This window comes from Diabrotica virgifera, chromosome 3 (genome assembly GCF_917563875.1).
Source record: "Diabrotica virgifera virgifera chromosome 3, PGI_DIABVI_V3a".
Taxonomy (NCBI): Eukaryota; Metazoa; Arthropoda; class Insecta; order Coleoptera; family Chrysomelidae; genus Diabrotica; species Diabrotica virgifera.
Genome location: NC_065445.1, coordinates 148,036,386 through 148,052,279, shown reverse-complemented (window position 1 = coordinate 148,052,279; position 15,894 = coordinate 148,036,386). Strand labels below are relative to the sequence as shown.

Sequence of the window (15,894 nt, the reverse complement as noted above, 5' to 3'; positions counted from 1 at the left end):
TTTGAAACTAAGGATGGAACTAACTGGAAGAGTCAACCACAACCGACAGAACATATGCGATCCTGCGACATATTAAAAAGCAAAGTGCACAAAGTAATGTTAGCCCCTGGTCAAAGTGTGGATGATTCTGTTGATTCCTTTTGTTTGTTTGTGGACGAAGCAATTGTGAACGAAATAGTGAAGTGTACAAATAAAGAAACCGAAAAAGTCCTGGAGATAGAGAACTGGACATATTGCGACTCTACAGAGATATATGCCTTTATTGGACTCCTACTAACTGCAGGGCACCTGAGTGTTAACAATCATAATGTAAATATACTTTGGAGTAAGTTTTATTGCCCTACTATATTTTCTCTTTTACACTCTTTTCTCAGAAGAGTTTTCACACAATAATGAAAGGCAACAACACCGTAATCTTTTTCCAGGGTATGCGTAAATACCAATCCCTCTTTTCAAATAAAATGGCCTATTAGATTTACAAAAGATTTTATTTATTTATTAATTAAGTATTCTTTGACTCCAAATCTTTTTTACTTGTAAATAAATATTTTTTCTACAAAAGTTTTTTTGCATTTCATTATTTGTGCAAATCTTCAGGTAGATCGCACCCTCGAGGTAGACCGCATAGTAGCACCTTTTTTTAATCTAGAGAATTTAAATTTAACTTTAATAAAAAATCAAAAATAAATATTAGACATAATATATGGGTAAATAGTACATTAAAGAACAGTGGTGGGCCCAACGGACCCGAGTTGCCGGTTACGCAAGTAAAATGTGTTGCCCGGATAAGGGTTAAATTTTTACCGTTTATTGTAATATTTATTGTTCATAGCATATCGTAATCAAGACTTATCGCGACGGATTCATGTGATTTATACATACACTATAGAACATCATGTATCAAATAAAAAAGCTAGTCATAAAATAATTAACTAATTTAAAGATAAGTAATGAACTAACCTAGGTTCTAAGTTAAATATTTTGCTGTCCTTCGGATATCTTTATTTATACAGACATGTTAAATCATATTTTGTATTTTCAAAATAACAACGTATAAATAGGTACATAATTCAAGGAACATATTCTGGTAGTTATACTTACAGCAGAAGTCATTTTAGGCGTTAATAATAGTAGTATATCTAAATAAAGAATGTTAATAAAAAACTTACCTTAAGAGGGCGTCTGAGCTATTTAAATGAACTAAATTAGCGATGACAGTAATTATATCAAATAATAAAAAAAAATCTTTCAAAGTGGTATCTATTGAAACATGTCTTACCACATTTATTTTTTTGCGGTATTGTTGATCCATTATGGTTTTACAGGTGGCCGTGGCCATGTGTATGTTATATTGAATATCTTCTGATTTTAATTTTCCAATATTCGTTTTACTCATTTGTAGTAAGTTGTAGTCGGAGAGATAGAAGCGGATTTTGTGCGTGATAAGTAATATGGAAAAGCTATACGGGGATATGTTGAATTAGTTGTGTACATGACTTTCACCAACGGCCGGAAACCAGAGTTGGGGCCGAGGGTAGTTATAAGGGGTCAAAATCGCGGATTTTATTATTTTTTTTTATGACGCTCATGATAGAGATAGTGCACCAAAATTTGGGAATAAGTAGGTCATGACGTAACTAAGTAAAATCTGTAGGGGCGGAACACTGCGTGGCCGACAAAGGGGTGGGGGTAGGGGTGAATATAAAAAATATAAAGGGTTTTTTGCGACGTTCGTGATTGAGATAGTGGACCAAAATTTGGGAATAAGTAAATCATGATATTACTAAGTAAAATGCCCAGAGCCGGAAACTAGAGTTGGGGATGAGGTTAGTTATAAGGGGTCAAAATCGCCGTTTTTATTATTTTTTTTTTGTGACGCTCATGATCGAGAGAGTACACCAAAATTTGGGAATAAGTAGGTCATGACGTAACTAAGTAAAATCTCAAGGGGTGGCACCCTGCGTGGCCGACAAAGGGGTGGGGCAGGGGTGAATACAAAAAATATAAGGGGTTTTTTGCGACGTTCGTGATTGACAGAGTGCACCAAAATTTGGGAATAAGTAGACCATGACATAACTAAGTAAAATCCTCAGAGCCGGAAACCAGAGTTGGGCATGAGAGTAGTTATAAGGGATCAAAATCGCCGTTTTTATTATTTTTTTTTGACGCTCATGATCGAGAGAGTGCACCAAAATTTGGGAATAAGTAGGTCATGAGGTAACTAAGTACAATCTCTAGGGGTGGAACGCTGCGTGGCCGATAAAGAGGTGGGGGTAGGTGTGAATATAAAAAATATAAGGGGTTTTTTGCGACATGCTAGATTGAGATAGTGCACCAAAATTTGAGAATAAGTAGACCATGACTTAGCTAAGTAAAATCCCCAGAGCCGGAAACCAGAGTTGGGGATGAGGGTAGTTTTAAGGGGTCAAAGTCGCAGTGTGTATTATTTTTTTGTGACCCGGCACAACATTTGTCCCCCACGCAGCGTTCCGCCCCTGGAGATTTTATTTAGTAATGTCATAATCTACTTATTCCCAAATTTTGGTGCACTGTCTCGATAACGAACGGCAAAAAAACCCCCATATATTTTTATACTCACCCCTGCCTACCACCCCTTTGTACCCCAAGCAGCGTTCTGCCCCTGAAGATTTTACTTAGTTACGTCATAATCGACTTACTCCCAAATTTTGGTGCACTATCTCCATCATGAGCGCGACAAAAAAAAAATAATAAAAACCGCGACTTTTACCCATTATAACTACTCTAGTCTGCCACTCTGGTTTCCGCCTCTGGGGATATTACTTAGTTATGTCATGGTCTACTTATTTCCAAATTTTGGTGCACTATCTCAATCACGAACGTCGCAAAAAACCCCTTACATTTTTTTATATTCACCCCTGCTCCACCTCTTTGTCGAGCACGCAGCGTTCCACTCCTGGAGATTTTACTTAGTTACGTCATGGCCTACTTATTCCCAAATTTTGGTGCGCTATCTCGATCATGAGCGTGACAAAAAAAAATAATAAAAAACGGAACTTTGACCCCTTATAACTACCTTCCTTCCCCACTCTGGTTTCCGGCTCTGGAGATTTTAATTATTTATGTCATGGTCTACTTATACCCAAATTTTGGTGCACTATCTCAATCGCTAACGTCGCAAAAAAACCCGTTATATTTTTTATATTCACCCCTACCCCCACCCCTTTGTCGGCCACGCAGCGTTGAGCCCCTTGAGATTTTACTTAGGTACGTCATGACCTACTTATTCCCAAATTTTGGTGCACTATCTCGATCATGAGCGTCATAAAAAAAATAATAAAATCCGCGATTTTGACCCCTTATAACTACCCTCGGCCCCAACTCTGGTTTCCGGCCGTTGGTGAAAGTCATGTACACAGCTAATTCAACATATCCCCGTATAGTTTTTCCATATTACTTATCACGCACAAAACCCGCTCCCAGCTCTTAGACTATTGGTTATCCAGAACTAGATATATCCGGATTATTTCATTTATTTATTTCCATAGATTCTAATAATTATAGCTTAAGGCCTTTATTTTTAATATGAAGAATTTTATACTCTTCATTAAAATAATGATTATGATTTAGGAGTGAAGTTCGTAAGTAGAATCTGTTTTTTATTATTGAAAGCCCTTTTCTGTGCTGATATGCGTTTGTCAAACGTTCTGTCGGTTTGACCGATGTAAGATGGATTTCAATGCCACGTAATAGATCAAAATAGAGGTTTTGTGCAGTGAGTGAGTTGGAGATGATGATGAAGTAGCAGTAAAAATAGTACATAACATTAACCGTACTTGAAAGATATACATAAGCAATTTACAAAAACAGAAAAGAAAAAGATAAAAAATGAAAAGCCGAAGAAATATTTTATCTTCTAATATTTTTCCAATTACTGCTTTGTTTATTCTCGTTTATCTGAAAAGAACTTTTAGTCTTAAATGAAATATTCAATCGTTAAGTATAAAGAAATATCCTAAAAAAGTTATTATCAAATTCCATCGCAAGTATTAAAGGAATAATATTTTATTTTGTTACTTATATCATTAGTGGTGTTACGGTTTTAAACAAGTGCAAAGTAGTAAAGGATCTAAACAAATTTATTTAGTTTAATTGATAAAAATAGTACTGTGTTGTATATATACCTACACATGACCAGAGGATCTGAAACAAAAACCAAAGAAATTCTCTCTTATCATCAAGAGTTATCGCTAATTTTGCTGTTTTATAACAAAATAAAAAATAAAATAACCGCAGAAACAAGTTAACAAGTAAATTTGATTATTCTAAAATAAATTACACAGGACGTATGCATTTGACATATCTGTATACATAATAAAGGGATATCCTATAAAAACCAAACATTGCTTCTCAACAAAGTAAGCTTTAAATTATAGCAGCAATTTTTCATGAAACATACTACATACACTTGTAACTATTTTGACTATGACTGGTTGTTTTAATAATTATGACTTTAATAATTAAAATTATCTTCTAAAAATTATGACTAGCTGTTTTTTTAGAATCTAAACGTATCTCTCTAAAACTAAAATATTAAGCCGCGTTCTAGAACATTCTGAATTTTTAGGTTTTAGTTTTTTTACTTTTAATAATATGCCAGCTTCTAAAAGTGCAAAACATATATAATATGATTTTGAAATTAATATTATACAACTGTGAATTTAGAAATTGAGTCACTAAGTCTAGAACTAAATAACAAAACAAAACATGCGTTTACAAAATATGTTTGTGTTTATTTCCCAGTAAGTAATCATAAAACTTCCTTGTCTTTATTGTAAGTAATAAGTACAAAAATTTTCAATTTTTGGTAATATAAATTTTTTTCTTTTCTATTTTATTGGTCCTTCTCGGGAGCAGATCTATGTCAGATTCTCACGCGTGTTTCACATTTCAGTTCAGTTCATTTTTCAAAGTGTGATTCAAGGATGTTGCTAGAGATATACAATGTACATAATGCATGTAAGAATTATTAATATGACATGTTTCTCTCAAATCTGTCGTGTATAAGATAACTTTAAAGTTTAAAGGTAAGTAACTGAGACCTAATGTCTGATGTCATAATATTATGTACTCAAAACTCTAGGAAAACTTTTGGATAGGTACATAAGGGATGGTATATTGGTTGAAACTTCGATACATCAGGGACAATATGCGTATATAGCAGAATTATCTACAAAAGTGGTACTTCACCATCTCTTGAGAAGGGTGGAGTACGCGTTAGAAAACCAAATGATGATGAGGCTACATTCCTCGATATAGAGGAAGCATTTGACAACACTTTCTACGAAGCAATCACAAGGGCGATTCGTTTAAAAGGCATGAAACAATCTGCAGATGGATAGATAGTATACTGAGAAACCGTATGATATACGTACTATACACGCATGTTCAGGGTGACGTAGATAAACGGCCAATTAGGAATATCTCGAGAACTAAAGATAACGGAATCATGAAAATTGGAATATATTGGTTTTGAAGAGTGAACTGTTTAATGAAAATATGTTCATATATTTACTACTTTTGGTTATACCGGTAGTTGCTTATAACTTATAAATGCTTATATACGGGGTAGTTTAAAAGATAATTACGTTTTTTTTATTAATTTCTTAATATCATTCAAACCCTATAGAATTGTAGAAATTTGAAATCAAAAGCTCTATTTATGTTCAAATAATTTTTAATATTGTGTGTTATTGTTAAAAATGATTAATGTAGTGAAATATTTAATTTTAGTGTACAGGGTTGGTCGAAACTCGGAATGAGTATTTTTTGAGTTTTCTTAAATTTTATTATTATACAGCACCACCAGATTCACTTTGTATTTGAGATTTTAATGAGCACGGTTGTTGACGTTCGGTTTTCCATATTTTCTGAATTTTATCTTAGTACCTTGAAGGCATTTTACTTGGCGAGACGTTACCAAAATAAAATTTTAAAAATTTGGAAAAACCGAACGTCAACACCAGTTCGCATCCAAGTCTCAAATACAGAGTAAAACTAGTTCCGATTTAATGAAATTACCCCAAACATTAAGTCGCTTGTCAAAATTTTCAATGTGTTTTCAATGTATTCATTTTGTTCGAATCCTGAGAAATCTAATACCTAAGTATTTTTGAAAAATTTAATCGCAGGTCTCGAAGGTCTCTTAAAATAAATAAAAAGTTTCTTTTGAATGAAATATTTGCAATTAAAACCACACTAAATTTTCTCTTTTATTTTTACCCCTGTAACTTATTAAAATAAACATTATAGAAGTTTTTAGGGACTTTCAGTCCTCAGCAATAATGTAATTTTTCATTCTGCGTTAAATTTTTCAAAAATATTTATTATTTTTCTCAAGATTCGAAAAAATGGATACATTTAAAACACATTGAAAATTTTGACAGGCGACATTTTGCGCCTTTCCCCTTAATTGCAACAAGAATTAAGTGAAACTTTATTAGGTCAGTCGTGAAATTATTCAATCAAAAATATTGTTTCACAAATAAATACGTAATAATCTAGCTAGACTGATCCTTAATTTATGAATATTGGTTGAAATAACAATAAAAAAATACTTACGTAGTTAAAATTGTTAATGCGTAAAATATAACAAAAATATACAATATTTCATCTAGTTGGCTATGGCTTTGACATTAAATTTGCTTAAACATTTGATATTATACTGTTTTTATAGTTCCACTTGCTTTGTTACCATCACTAATAGATATGAATTTTTCTAATAAGGAACAGATTAATATTGTTTTTGTGTTAGGAGAGTATAACAAAAATGTGCTACTATATACTTTAGCAATAAGAATTTAATTTATCATCAGCAATTCCCAGACAGACGACAACCAAGAAGAGTAACTTTTTAAAGACTTAACTTAAATTACAAGAAATCTGATCGAACAAAAACTATTGTAAATGAACCAAATCTAATCTATAGTGTCACTTAGAATCTGCATATTAGTACGACCGTTCTCGGAATCGAAGTATCTATTCCGTCGAAACCTTTCTACTAAACTTTGAAAAGTTTCTCCTCTTGATTTTCGTCTATCAGCGAATTTCTGATGATAAATTCTAATTGATAATAAATAACCCATTTTTGCTATACACTCCTAGAATAAAAACCATAACAATCAGTTCCTCATTAGAAAAATTCATATTAGTACTGGTAACAAAACAGCTGAAACTATAAAAATAGTATAATGTCAAATGTTTGATCAAGTTTATTTTCAATGTCATAGCCAACTAGGTAGAATATTGTATGTTTTTATTAATATTTTCCGCACCAACAATCTTTTAATTATGTAGACCTTTTGATATCTCATCCAACATTAATGAATAAAGGATCAGTCTAGTTTTATATGTATTTATTTATTTCCAAAAAATGATTTTCTATTGAGTATTTTCACGGCCAACCTAACAAAATTTCACGTAACTTTTGTTGCAATTAATGTTTGGCTTAAAGAATCACAAATAATTCACAAATTAAAGCAGTTAGGTGTAGAAAATGTTTAAGAGATAAAAATTATCCTAAAATATCATTTCATTCCTTTTAGGAAAACTCAGAAAATACTCTTTAAGAATTTCGACCAACCCTGTATACTAACATTAAACATTTTGCTATGTTAATAAATTTTAACAATAATAACAATAATATTAAAAACCATTTGAACATAAACATAGTTTTTGATGTCAAATCACTGCAGGTATACAGGGTGTGAATGATGCTACGAAATTAATAAAAAACGTAATGTTTTATAATAATAAAAGAAATAGGATAAGGTTGGGATAGGGTAGGATTAAAATAATAAAGGATAATAAACGAAATTATCCTCCAATACAGTGATCTCTCAAGAACGTTAGTCAGGTTTTGTCGATTGTTTTTCACAGGCGATCCACTAATTAATAAACATTAAAAATGGCCGAAAAAAATTTAATTCACCCCTACGGTTTGTTTCTGTCTTTAATTTCTAAATATTTATTTTAAACTTTACGTAATAAATATATTTTTTATATTTTCTTATTTTTTAATATAAATATACCTATTTTAAATAAGTCAGTTTTATGATACTTAGTAACAAATAAGGACACTTAATGTAATGTGATATTCTACCTAAATTTTTAGAAAAAACGCTAATATTAATTGTTTACTCAACGTGCTAAACCTCATAATTTCAACGACAAGCTGAAAACGGTATCTAATAAAGAAGCTGTATCTTTGATTTTAAAAATGTTTACTGGACTATTCAACATGTCAACAATTTTATGTTATGTATGATTTAGCAATTTTATGTACATAGTATTGCATGCAAAGAAACAATATTCTGTGTTACTGTTACAATTGACAATGAAAATATTAACATACCTACCTACTTTCTGATATGTGTAAAGGTTCAACGATAACATAAAAATCAGTTGTTTTAGTCCACTTAATCAAGTTTGTAGAAAAGTAATTATTATATACATGTATGTTTTACCAGGTGTCTGAAGAATTTAAAATGCATAAATCAGGAGAAATATTTAATATAATAAGAAATATTAATCATCCCCTCATTTTTGACATAAATCTATCCCATATAATCAAAATCATGTTTATTATGGACAAGATCGTTAGTTTGGGTAATGACTATGACTATCAGAGTATCTAGTGACATTTCGTAGGTTAATTAAATTATATCGGCGATTTTTGTGTTTTCTGTGTTATTCCTTTAATTTTTGGATTGTTAGTCTGCTTTTATATAAAAAGCAGTTGTTTTTGTAACTCTTTAGCGACGTATTAATTTAATATAATATTTATGAATTACCGTTGAGGGCCGACTAGATCAACCAAAAAAGAAGATGTGCATATTTGGTTATTATTCTAGTGATTTTTTTGGGTGTGAATCTGTCTTTTTAGTTTACTCCTCCTGGTTAAAAAATAAACTATAATTGAAAAAAAAAATTGCAAATTTTTCTCAAATTACTGATTTTCAACATTAGTCCGTTCTTTAACGGTAAAATATTGCAAAACCTCTAAATTTTAAAGAATCGCTTGGATTGACATGAAATTTGGCGTACACATAGCTAACAAGTCAAAGAAAAAAGTGATATTGTGCCGATATGTGCTTTTGCCCTGGGCGTGGTTTTCACCCCTTTTGGGGGTGAAATAATATTCGTCCAAAGAAAGTCAGGAAATGGATAAACTGGCTAATTTTAAGCAACTTTTGTTCTATAGAGTTTTTTCACTAAGTCAATACTTTTCGAGTTATTTGGCAGTGAATATGTTCATTTTTTCAACAAAATAACCACGCTTCTAGACGGTTTTTCGCAAATAACTCAAATAGTAAGAGTTTTGTCGAAAAAACATTCTTAGCAAAAATATAGCCTGTAAAAAATTTTAAAAAATGGTGTATATATCACGTCTCTACACCTAGTAGAAGCAGAGTTTTAGCTAATGAAAAATAGGTTCATATTCGTCAAATTCCAAATGGAACACTTTAACGTGAAATAACCAAAAATAAAGCACATTTCGGGGAAAACTCATTACGACTTATTTAAAGTGTTAAAAAAGCTTCATTTTTGTTTTATAAAAAAAATTTCTAGCATCAAAATTAAACAAGTTACGCTCAAAATAAAGTTAGTCCCTTTTGGTTTTGGTAAAAAAATCGAGAAAATCACCCCCTAATTAGTATCTTAAATGAACTTAATCGTTACGACTTCACAAGTTTCTTGACTTGTGTATATATTGTTTATATGATCTGTAAGTTTCATCGGTTCAAAGTCCTTATTATTGAAAGGGCTGTAGTTAAAAGAGGTTGAACGAGTCACTGATCACGAATGTATGCAAATTTAGAAACATCAAATCTTAATCAATTTCTGTCTAACAGAAAAACAAAAAAATACATGATATTCAGAAAAGCAAATCTGACTTTTTTTGTTTTTGGTGATTTTTAGTATCTCTAACAATTTTTAAGTTATTTTGAGAAAAAGCATATTTTTCAAAATTTTAATTTTTTAAAATTTTATTTTGAAACCAAATTTTTTCAAAAATAAGCACTTTGAATCGATGAAACTTACAGATCATATAAATACAACATAAGTAAAATAATTTGTGGAGCGGTAACGATTAATTTCATTTAAGTTGCTAATTAGGGGGTGGTCTTACCGATTTTTTTTGCAAAAACAAAAGGGACCAACTTTATTTTGAGCGTAACTTGCTTAAATTTAATGTTAGAAACTTTTTGTAAAAACAGAAATAAAGCTTTTTTTAAACACTTTAAAAAAGTTAAAATGGGTTTTCCCCAAAAATTGCTTAATTGTTTGGATATTTCACGTCGAAATATTCTATTTGAAATTTGGTGAATACGAATCTATTTTTCATTGGCTATAACTCTGGTTCTACGAGATCCAGAGACCTAACGCGTACACCATTTGTTTTACTTTTTTATAGGCTATATTTTTGCTAAGAACGTTTTTTTTTCGACACAATACTTACTTTTTGAGTTATTTGCAAAAAACCGTCTAAAAATGTGGTTACTTTGTTGAAAAATGAACATATTCACTCTAAAATAACTCGAAAAGTGTTGACTTGGCGGAAAAGCTCTATAGAACAAAAGTTACTTAAAATTAGTCAGTTTACCCATTTCCGGGCTTATTTTGGACATATATTTTTTCACCCTCAAGAGGGGGTGAAAGTCACCCACAGGGCAAAAGCACACATCGGCACAATATCACTTTTTTTCTTTGACATGTAAGCTATACGTATGCCAAATTTCATGTCAATCCAAGCGGTTCTTTAAAATTTAGAGCAAAAACCGTGAAAGAATGGACTACATCTTTTTATTACAAATAATATAACTATTTTACTATCAATTTTACATCAATTTATTATTATCATTATTATTATCAATTATTTTATTATCAATTTATTATGTCAACAAATATGAACTTCACTTAAGAGTTAAGTACAGCTGGTTTCTAAAAAAACTGATACGACTCTTAGTAGTAAGATTTGATCTTGTTGAACACAAGAATCTACAGGTCGAGCAAGTCTCGTAAATTTCACGATTGCGAGCCACGCTTCACGCAACCGTGTTTGCGTACTTGTGTTTCAAGTTGCGTGGTCGTACGGAGTTATATTTACCAAATTTAAATATAATCGTTTTCAAAATTAAATCAATATGTCAATATGGCTACTGGGTGTAAAAGATAAATCTTATTCTATCTGTTCTTAATGAGTTTTAGATAATTTTAGTTGTATTTCTTTGTAATTTTGTGTTGTACAAAGATTAATTTAACATTTTCTCTGGAAGTATTAATTTAGAAAGATAATATGCTTCATTGGTGTTGTGTTTTGAAGTGTGAAATGTGATAAAGTCAAGATAAAGTTCACTTTTAAACTGAACTAAATAAGGTATCTGAGAGACAACAATGGTTAAATGCAATACAATGTACAGGTTTTACTAGCGAAATGAAAATTTTCCTGTCCTGTCTGCTGTAATCATTTTATATCTGGTAAGTTACAATTACAACAGTAACGATTTTTGAAGATGTTAACATTTTAATCTTATAGGAAAACCAGCCGACTTAATAGATAATAACAATCTCCAGATTGGGTTCCTTCAATAAATATGGTCTATAAACACAATGAAATAAGTTCCCCAAAATCTAAAATGGAGTGGTATCAAAGGAGAATTAAAGGGAAAAATATTCATATTGAAATTATTTATAAGGCACTGGACTGTCTTAAATTCTACAATAATACTAGGTGGGTAAATGATTTTAGACATTTTTCATTAAGAGTAGATTAAGATTAAGTAGATTTTCATTCAGTAGATTTAAGACTTGTTTACACGGGTAGAGTAATGATGCAAGTACTTGATAGAGTAGAGTAACTCTACCTGTAAAAATGCTCAGCACAGTAGAATAGCTGGTAGAGTGTATAGTTGGAGTTAAAGTAGAGTGACTAGCAACCTATGGCAAAGTAACTACTCTATGACCACCACTACTGCCAAAATGTCTACTCGGCTGCACACTCTACCCATGGAACACGCTCAATTATGGCAGAATAGAGTAGGTAGGAGAGTACATGGGGGCGCTGTCATTCTGGCTGGAATTGTGTTTTGTGTAAATAGTGAAAATGAAGTTCACCGAAGATGAAACTTTAAAACTTGTAGAGCTATAATACGGCGAATACCAGTGTTTATGGAATTTAGGTAGTGTATACTACAGAAATAAAAGTTTGCAGCAAGCTGCGGAGGATGAAATCGTCAAAAGAATGGCAAAGGGGGCTTTGGAGTAAACAAGCTTAAGCAAAAAATTAAGAATTTAAGGTGCACTTATAATCAGAGTGTTTAAAAATACAAAAATCAGTTTCACTATACTAGCATCAGTACTATACTTGTACTCTCCTCACGTGAATGGTATCAAGCCATTTTTGGTAGAGTACTACCACTACTCTACTCTCCTCAAAACTCTACCCATGTAAACAAGTCTTTAGAAACAGTGGAAAATGAGGTAGCTAGTAGAGTAGTAGTAGAGTAAAATATACTGGTTTAGCAAATTGCAATGTTTTAAGGTAATACAGTAGCGATAAACAGGTAGCCAAAACGTGTTCCAAATTACTCTGTAATTATACAATATTTAAAAAACGAGCCTGTACCGCCATTAAGAAGAACAAAAAAATACACTTTCTTCAAATAAACTTTTTTATCCGATGCCTAGATTTTGTGTAATTTTGGAACTACTAATGAAATAAAAAATTTTAGTAGTTCCAAAATAACACAAAATCAGATAAAAAAGTTGTATTTGAAGAAAGTGTATTTTTTTGTTCTTCTTAATGGCGGTACAAGCTCGTTTTTTTTATATTGTATTTAATTACAGAGTAATTTCCACATAATAATATATTTTTCAAATTGGGCTCTGTACCGCCATTCTTTATTATATTACGAATATGTGTGCCAAATATCTTGAAAAATATTCAAAATTACAGCCACAATCTTGGAACACATTTTCGCTACCTGTTGATCGATACTGTTTCCTCTTAAGATAGTTTTAATAGTTATTTATGATATAAGTATTAAAAGTACAATTTTAAGACGCGCATGTGAAAGTTAACTTGAAAAAATAATTTTATTAATGTTTTGACTTCCACATCAGATGTCATTGTCAAAATACAAAATATTTATTATTATTAGGTTTGTTCTAGCAAACAGTCAAACTAGTCAAAAACCATCAGCAAACAGTTGGTCAGTAAAAGAACATAATACAGTCACCAGTGCGATCCCCTCTACTCGTGCTGGTCCACTATTCGCTGATGGTTTCAAACTGATGCTAGAACAAACCTATTATTATTATGCATATCATTATCTGTAAATAATATTTCTTCTGATTGTTAATTGTAAAGGATAGAAAAATTACCATTTATTTCATTTTTTTTAGAATCAGCTGAGAGAAGTGGTCTACAAAAAACCAGGAAGGAAACGGAATATGTGGCTACGAAAGGCAAAAGAAAGGTTTACAAAGCAAATGTGACACATTTTTTTGAAATATTTAGGAATATCAGTAAATTGCATTAAAAAAATGTATGAAAAGATTTGTTCAATAAAAATGTTTATATTTATCAAGGATGTATTATTTGGTATGGCCACATATCGTCAGTGATGTAATAATACATCCTATCTGTTTTTTCATGAGTTTTGTAAGAGAGACTAAAAACTTGTCTTAGGGTCACCTCCTGTTTTCATATGATATTTTTTGACTTGTTTTGTAGTAAATTAAACTATCTATGAACTACAAAACAAGTCAAAACTTACATATGAACACAGGAGGTGACCTTAAAACATGTTTTTCCATCTCTCATACAAAACTCATGAAAAAACAGATAGGAGGTATTGTCACATCAGCAAGGATGTACAGTGATAAGTGCCCTAATAACCTGCAAAATATGGGCAACATATTTAGTTGTGAGATAAAAAGAAATGAAACTAGTCGAGCTGGGGAATTTAGCGAAATTAACCTTTAAATTTACGTTATATTGATCCCACCTTTACACATATCGGAGGAGTATGTCAACTAAAACTGTCACTGTGACAGTGGTAGTTTCCAAACTCGTCTGATACGTCTGAAGGTGGTACACAATCAATACAATCTAAATGTATAAGTTAATATCGCTAAATTTCCCAGCTCAACTAGTTTCATGTCTTTTTATCTCACTACTTAATACATCTTTTGTGCTATTTTGCCGGTTATTAGAGCGCTCATCACTGTATTTCTGGTATATCCAGGGAATGTCTACAAAATATATTTTGAATGTCCAGAGAACATTCGTGGACATTCATGGAATGTTCCAATAAGACATTCAGGTAATGTTTAAAATGCTGACACAGGATTTTCCTGGGATGTTCAGGGAACATGTTTTCGGGGCTATTCCAGGAATTTTTCAATGTCTGTGTACCTTCTATGGACCTATATGGAATATTTTGGTGTTATTACCGCCGCACTCCACTTGCGATTTGTAATCAGGAAGATTGAACACATTGTTTCAAATACAAGTCAATCCATTTGTGACTAAATAATCATGGATTGACTTCTATTTGAAAGAATGTGTTCAATCTTCACAACTACAAATCGCAAGTGGAGTCCGGCGCTTAGGGCTACTTCCTCTTCGGTATTATGTATTATACTACAGAAATCAGGAACTTTCCTTCTAAATATATGTATGCATCTTGGCCATCAAACATATTCTTCCAAACATTTTTTAAGGGGTTACATAGGTCTTGTGGGTAAAAAAAGTGACTTTTTAAAAAAATTATATCTCGAAAACTAAAATTTATTTTTATTTATAATTGGAACATGTAAAAGTATAGTACTTAAGGTAGTCTCAAAAAAAGTTTCAGCCAAAAATATTCATTTTTGTAGAGTTTAAGTTTTTTTGCGTTGGCAGCATAACTAGTCTCATCTGAAATCAAAAAGTTTCTTGTAGTTTATACCTCTGGCTAGAATATGAACGAAGGAATTAAAAAAAATTAAATTTGAAGATTTTACATAAGTTTAAACACATTTTTGACCCCAATTTTTCTCATTTTTAAAGTAGTTTTTTTTTATAAAACAAAAATGACCTCATCTAATAAAAAATCCTTTGTTCATTCACTAGCCAGAGGTATAAACTACAAGAAACTTTGATTTCAGATGAGACTGGACTTGTTATGCTGCTCACTGCAAAAAAGGGCTGTTGTGGAAAAATTGCAGTCAACTCTACATACAAAAATGAATATTTTTGGCTGAAATTTTTTTGAGAGTACTATACTTTTACATGTTTCAATTATAAATAAAAAATAATTTTTAGTTTCCAAGATATAATTTTTTTAAAAAGTCACTTTTTTTACCTGCAAGACAACAACTTAACAAATTGTTGATTTCAAATTGTAACAATTGTTTTGCAAAGTATGCTGCCTTCTTGTATTTTCTGTGTTATCTTCATCATACAATTACTTCATCTAAAAACTTTCTGCGATATATTCGCAACAACAAAAACAAACAAAACAAAAAAAAAATAAAACAAAAGTTTAACCACCTTCACACCACAGAATCAAGCAATCAAGTTACACAAATTTTTAAACACCTCACCCGACACAGCGTCTCAAGTACGATTGCGCGAATTGGTAAATATAACTCCGCACGACCACGCAACTCGAAACACAAGTACGCAAACACGGTTGCGTGAAACGTGGCTCGCAATCGTGAAATTTACAAGACTTGCTCGACCTGTAGATTCTTGTATCTTGAACAGTGTATTTGATTGGCTTGACATTATATTATATTTATTATGACAGACAAATAATAAAATAAACAAACAAACAACTGATTACATACTATGTTAATTCATAA

At 31.4% G+C, this 15,894-nt stretch overlaps 2 protein-coding genes across 3 annotated transcripts in view; one reads left to right on the top strand and one right to left on the bottom strand.

The window, feature by feature from the left end:
- Window positions 1-13,627, top strand: part of LOC114343993 (alpha-tocopherol transfer protein-like) — a 391,725-nt gene extending 378,098 nt beyond the window's left edge. Inside the window, exon 8 of the transcript XR_007696809.1 lies at window positions 13,447-13,627. The gene's annotated coding sequence lies outside the window, so the exon portion shown is untranslated. The remainder of the gene's footprint in view (window positions 1-13,446) is intronic.
- Window positions 1-15,894, bottom strand: part of LOC126881345 (RIMS-binding protein 2) — a 509,061-nt gene that overhangs the window by 6,833 nt on the left and 486,334 nt on the right. The window lies entirely within an intron of this gene.